This window comes from Sminthopsis crassicaudata, chromosome 6, assembly GCF_048593235.1.
Source record: "Sminthopsis crassicaudata isolate SCR6 chromosome 6, ASM4859323v1, whole genome shotgun sequence".
Lineage (NCBI taxonomy): Eukaryota > Metazoa > Chordata > Mammalia > Dasyuromorphia > Dasyuridae > Sminthopsis > Sminthopsis crassicaudata.
In genome coordinates, this window is record NC_133622.1 from 27,652,183 (window position 1) to 27,659,109 (window position 6,927).

The following is a 6,927-nucleotide window of genomic DNA, read 5'->3' on the forward strand; positions in this document are numbered from 1 at the left end:
ACAAGGTCTTTAGCTTCTACTAATTCAATCCTAATTTTTAAGGAATTGTTTTCTTTAATGAATTTTATACCTCTTTTTCTATTGAGAACAGGGGTGGAGAATCTTTTCTCTTCCAAGGGTCATTTAGATATTTATAATATCATTCATGAACCATACAAAACATCAACTTGTAATGGGAGTAATGGGAAGTAATGGGAGATTGTATTTGGCTTTTGACTCATCATTACCTGAAGTTGCCTTAGAAAATTATTTCACTAGTCTTACATAGCCCACAGTCCAGTTGTTCCCTACCCTGATTTAGACAATTCTTTTTTTTTTCTTTTTTTTTTCCCCTGAGGCAATTGGGGGTAAGTGACTAGCCCAGGGTCACACAGCTAGGAAGTATTAAGTGTCAAACTAGATTTGAACTCAGGTCTTCTGTGCCACCATTACTTCTCAAGTAATTTTTGTGCTTCTTTTACCAAGGTATTAGTTGCTCATAAGTTTCTTTTCTTGCTCTTGTTTCTTTAATAATATTTAGCTCTTCCAGGAATTTTTGTTGGTTCTATGTACAATTCATATTTGTTTTCTGCGGCTTTGCTTGTAGCTGTTTTGACTTCCTTGTATCCATATGAGTTTCTGTCTTGATCACCCCTGTCACATGGTGTAAGGATACAGTTCCGCAAAACAAGAGAAGGGAATTGTAAGGGTCCTTTAAATGGGTGGTGCCACAGCGCAACAGGAGATTAAGTGGCCCAGAAGTATTCTCTGTGGATATAGGACTGCCCTGTGGGTGGGATCCTGGCCATATTGAGATAGCTTCATAATGGGTGACGGCTCTCTTGCTGATTGGCTGTGTGTCTGTGACCTCACAGACCCTTTATAAGCCCACTGCAGACAACAGTCACTTTCTTTAACCTGGCTCCCTAACCTGGGTAGCTAAGCCAAGCTGATGGATAGCCAAGAGGTAAGGAGTTTGGTAGTGAACACGTGGATCTTCAGACCAGGTGTTCACTAGGGAGCTAACAAGTCAGGCATTAAGTCAGAGTATTATGTGAGTAGGTATAATAAAGGCTTTTAAGTTTACATGTGGCTGTTCTTGAGCATGCTATTGGTTATAAAACTATAGATTCAAGAAATCATGGTCAGAGACCTTTGAAGGCCTCAGAGGAGGCGAGTTGACAATGCAAAGGTCAGTGGTCAAGGTACTCTGTTGGGCCTTGGACAGTCTTGTAATAGTAACTGCCAGGAGGGCATGTTACAACATGGTAGCTTTTTCATGGTCGATTTTGTTGTTCCCTTATTTTTCCATCCAATATTTTGATTTTGAACCTTATGTTAGGGCTCTATACCCAGCACAGCAGAGGAGGGAAGTCAGAACATCCTCAATCATCACTTTTTCACCCTGATGTTTTCTGGGGTAGTTGTAGGGTTTGAAAGTTTTCAATGTTGTCAAGGTGGGATGATGTGGAGAGAGGTAAGGTCACTGCTCTCTTGGTTTGTGTTCTGGTTCTTTCTCAGTAAAATCCCCTTAACCTTTTGGATTGCAACTCACACCACTCTTTGGGGTCCCTGCTCCCTTGGGACCAGAAGTGATGCTTTCTGCCCCTTGAAGTGGGCAGAGGAATGATGGAGTCATCAAACACTGACCGGTCCTGTGTCCAGTGCTAGCTTAGGGGCCCTATTCTTTCTTTCTGACCAATTGTCAGGTCCCCTTCCCATCTCTGGCTGAAAAGCTCTCAAAGCTGCCATCATTGTTCTTGCTCACCCAGTCCTTCCATTACTGTTTTATCCATGTGGTCTCTGGTCTAGCCCCCACTCCAGCATCACAGATCTCCCTTTCTCTGACCTCCTAAGTTGTCTTGGGCTGGAAGAATATCTTTACTCTGCTCTTCAATTGGCCATTCCATCCTCAATTTGAAGCGTTATTTTAAAGCTGGTTGGCAAGGAATGTTGGGAGCATTCAACTGGATGCTTCTTTGACTCCAGTCAGTCAATTAATATGGGCAACTGCCTACTATGTGCAAGGCACTGTGCTAAGTGGTAACATGCTTAATAACTTTTTAATGCAGGTGCGTAAAATACTAATTCTAAACAATTCAAGGAAAAGGAAATGTGTTTCTAAAATTTTTATCCCTGTTTTATGGAGAAAAAAACCAAGGCTTGATAGAGATGATATAATTGACCTAATCAGCATAAAATTAGTAATATTCATCTTCCTTTTTCCAGGTTATTATGAAATACAGATGATTAAGATTAACTAAAAATTGCTATAAGTTAGATTTTTGTTTAACAGCCTAAAGGATAAATCATTTAGAGGAACTAACATAGCTATGGGCTTCAAACAGTTTTCCATTGCACATATAAAAGAACTAGTGCAAGAAATTGCTTCATCTTATTTTCTTCAAGGATATCCCTGGGAAGCATTATACCCACACTGAGCATTTATTACTTACTAATATCCTTTTGCAAATTAACTCATTAACTTCATTTCAGAAATGTAGCAGGGTCCTAAGAGAATGAACCACAGGCCAGATGAACTTATATCAGAGGAAATTTTTGAAGCAGAGGGACTTCTCTGGCTACCCTGCACATTGCCAGACAGGTGGCATTTTGGTCTCCGATGCCCTGACTTACTGAGAAGAGGGCACAAAATGGAAATTCTGAAAACACTTCATCAGCATCGCACTTTTACCTAGAGAACTCTGCCAGTGAATGAGACAAAAATGAGACAATATTAGGTAGGAAAACCAGGAAATTATAGTCAATTTAGGTTGATGAAATAAAGGCAATCAAATACCAATCCTGAATTTTCATTCTTCAAATATGAGGGCCAGATGTGAAATATGGGACTTCAATTTACTCTACAAGTTTGCTTTCCCATTTTCTCCATTAGAGTATGAAGTCTGATCCAGTAGAGGTAAGTACCAGATACAAAGCACCCTTTGCTTAGAAGATGAAAAAAGACCTATGTAACACTGTAATCAGACCTGTAGAATTTCACTCTAATATAATATCTCAAGACTCAGTTAACAAATAAATATTAAATAAAGAGACGTCAATTTACTAATAGTGTATTTCTGAGCTAAAAGAATTTGCATCACTTTTCAATCTGTAAAATGAAGTTGTTGGATTAGATAAATGCTAAAGTCCCCTTCAGCTATAAACGAACTATATTTACTAGAAAAATGAAAAAGTAAATTTACTGTGAGAGTTTAACTCGGTTTCACCAAGGCAATGATTTTAGATGTTAAGTCAAAGGAAAAATAAAATGAAAAAAAAAATCTGGATCTTGGGCAAGATAGCATCTATTTCAAGAAAGTATATATTAGAGAGCTCTAGGTCCTAGTTACGGACATTCTTCAGAAAGGAAATAATTACTTAGCTCTACTTTCCTGGCAAAACAAAAATATGAAGAGTATATAATATGGTATTTCCAATATACAAAAATAACTATTATTGGTTTTAATATTTTAAAATTATTTTTATTGGAAAAGTATATTTTTATAATTTTATTTATTATAATTATATTTTTAATTTTATCATATTTATTATATATATATATACATTTTATAATTCATTATAAAAATTCCAAACAAAAAGGAACAATTTTCTAGAAGGTATGAAATAGCTTAAATGGTGCCCCTATTAAATAAATGCCTATTTGTAATTATGTAGTTCCAATATAGTAAAGTTTAAACAAGTACTTACTGTATGTGAAATAATAATATCACTCCTTTATTCATCCTATCTTCACTCCCCCCCAAAAAAAATTTACAGGCTTTGAGGGGGAATGAGAAGAGGAATAAAAAGAAAATGAGGGGAAAGAACTATAAGAACTGCAAAAATATGGCTTCAAAAGAGAAGTCCTAGAGTTGAAAGGTCAAAATGTAAGGGTGGGATAGTGTCCAACTCCTGACAAGGACTTTATCTGTCGGCTCAATCTGCTCCATAAGGAACTAATCACCAAGAAAAGCATCTAAAGGCCCCTTTTAGCTAAAAGACACTTAACTAAAAAGTCAATGATTTAAGGAGATTCATACCTTCTAGGATTTTAAATCCACACACCTTTCAGGTCCAAGGTGAATGCAGAATTCCTGAATTCATGCATTTAAAACATTTGTGAGTTGTAAAGCACTATCTATAATGTTCTTTGTTCTTGAAAAGGTAGAATAGCCATGGAGAAATTAATAATGTCAAAGTGAGTCTTCCTTATGGATCTTGGGTCCAAAGCAGTTGTGTAGTGGGAATGGCTAAGTCTAGGAAAGGGTATAGGAGTGTATCTAAATGATAGATTTTTAAAATATGGATTGTTTAAACATTGCTCACTAAAATACCAGATAAAGTTGAGTATTTTTGTCAGTTGATTTGGAAGGCAAATGGTTATGCCAAAGTCACAAGACTAGTGCCTCATGATATATAGTGAGTTCAAGAAACAGATAAAGTTTGCCAGAATTGGAAACTCCAGAGTAGATTTTGATTGCCTAAATGCACAATAATTTTTACCCTTTATATGGCAAATCATTTACTCTGAAGACAAAGACTAGAGTAAAGGTTAGAAAGTTTTCCACTCACATAGAATAATAGAAAATTTTGTTTCCCCTCAACATATATGCATAAAAGGGTGGATGTATAAATATGGGGGAGAATGTTATTTATATGCATGACACTGGATCAGTCTTCTTGAACAGGATCAGGATAGTAATTATTAACTCTATCTGGTTGTTAAATGAGCTTAGTGCGATTTTCAATACAGGATAAGGACAAATAGTCATTCTATTACCTTTAGGAGGTACTAAAATCATCCTTAACATTCCCTTCAAAATCTAATTCCAATTCACTATCTGTTGAAAAAAATGTTAAATTATTTCACATTTAAAAACTCTCAGAATTATTTAGTGCGGAATCCTGAAGAGAAGTGCATTAATTAATATTGGGGTGTAATGATTAAACTACCAGAGTAGCTATTCTGTTTTAATTGTAAATAATAGCAATCTTTATATTTTTTGTTACAGAAATTTTATTTCCTTCATTTTTTCACTAGTCAAAGGCTGTCGAGAAGCCTTATTTTGGACTTATCAACTTACCAACTTATCACCCAGAACAGTGAAATAGCAGAGCAAAAAATCCTTCTTGTGGAGGTGGAGCCAAGATGGCAGAATGAAGCCTCAAGAACCACATGAAACCAAGTTTCTGAGTGGAGTGTGGTGGAATAGAACTACTTGCTTACAAGAAAGACATTTGACACAGAGAACTATAAACAGAGTAAAGGTAAAAGGCTAGAGCAGAATTTATTATACTTCAGCTGAAGTAAAAAAAAAACACAGGGGTAGCAGTTCTGATTTCAGATAAAGCAGAACTAAAAATAGATCTAAATAAAAGAGAGAAGAAAGGAAAGGACATCTTGATAAAAGGGGTATCATAAACAATGAAGTAGTAATGATATTAAATGTATATACACCAGGTGGTAGAGCATACAAATTCCTAGAGAAGATTTTAAGCCAGTTTCAGGAAGAAATAGACCGTAAAACTATGTTAGTGGAGACCTCAATCTTCCTCTCTCAGAATCAGAGAAATCTAACCACAAAATAAACAAGAAAGAATCTATGGAGGTTAATAGGATCTTAGAAAACCTAGATATGATAGACCTCTGGAGAAAACTGAATAGAGACAGGAAGGAATACATATTTTTCTTGATAATACATGGCATCAAGCATATGTTAGAACATAAAAACCTCACAATCAAATGCAAAAAGGCAGAAATAGTAAATGCTTCCTTTTCAGATCATGATTCAATAAAAATTGTATCCAATAAAGAGGTAGGGAAAGATAAACTAAAAATCCATTGGAAATTAAATAATCAAATTCTAAAGAATGAGTGAGTTAAACAACAAATCACAGAAACAATTCATAATTTCATCCAAGAGAATGACAATAATGAAACAACACACCAAAACCTATGGGATGTGGCCAAAGTAGTTCTTTTGGAAATTTTATATCTCTAAATAGCTATATGAATAAAATAGAAAAAGAGGAGGACAGTGAATTGGGTATGCAATTAAAAAGCTAGAAAAAGAACAAATTAACCTCCTCAATTAAATAGCAAATTAGAAATTCTGAAGATCAAAAGAGAGATTAATAAAATTGGAACTAAGGAAACTATTGAACTAAATAAAAGTAAAAGTTGGTTTTATGAAGAAACAAATAGATGAACTTTTGGTTAATTTAATTATAAAAAAGAAAGAAAAATCATCATTATCAAAAATGGTGTGGATCTTTCTGGCATTCCTCAATGGTCATGATCCTTTCATGGATATATTGATTTGTTAATTTGTACTCTTCCTTAGAAGATAGTTTTATTTTCAGTTTCAAGCCTCTTACCAGATGTCTTTTAATTAAATAAAGCATTCTAAAATGATAATACTCTTCTTTCCACCATCGGCAATAAGACTTGAAATAGTAATTATATGCCAATAGTCTCTACAATCATCTTTTCTCAGGAGCAATGAGAAGAGAACTACCACAATTGGACTCTTCTACTTCAGAATCTAACAGTCTATGTGGGAAAGGAATAATGTAAAATGAATCTTTAATGCCATTAAAACTTTATTGTTTCAATCTTGGACTTCTTTATTATTGATGTCATTCTCAATTTCATTATTTGGATGTCCTTGGATCATAGAATTATGGGTCACAGACAAAGAACTGGAAAGAACCTCAGAAGACAACTAAAGTAAGCTGAAAAAAGCAAGTTATTCTAACCAAATCAATACAAAAGAAACCCATTCTGGGGGCAATATACTTTTCAAGGTATTTAGAGATTTATTTTAAGACATCTTAAAGAGAGGATAATTCTTAACAATAATAACAGCTATTATTAGTAATAACTAGTCATATGATATTTAAGAGAACTAAAGTTTTCAAAAAGTTATAAAAACTAAAGTATTA

General features: G+C 34.6%; 1 long non-coding RNA gene across 1 annotated transcript; it reads left to right on the forward strand.

Annotated features, from left to right (window-relative positions):
* Positions 1 to 899: 899 nt before the first annotated feature.
* On the forward strand, positions 900 to 6,547 carry LOC141545882 (uncharacterized). The gene is made up of 3 exons (XR_012483166.1): positions 900 to 946; positions 5,024 to 5,250; positions 6,480 to 6,547. It is a non-coding gene; the product is annotated as an uncharacterized LOC141545882 (long non-coding RNA).
* The last annotated feature ends 380 nt before the right edge of the window (positions 6,548 to 6,927 follow it).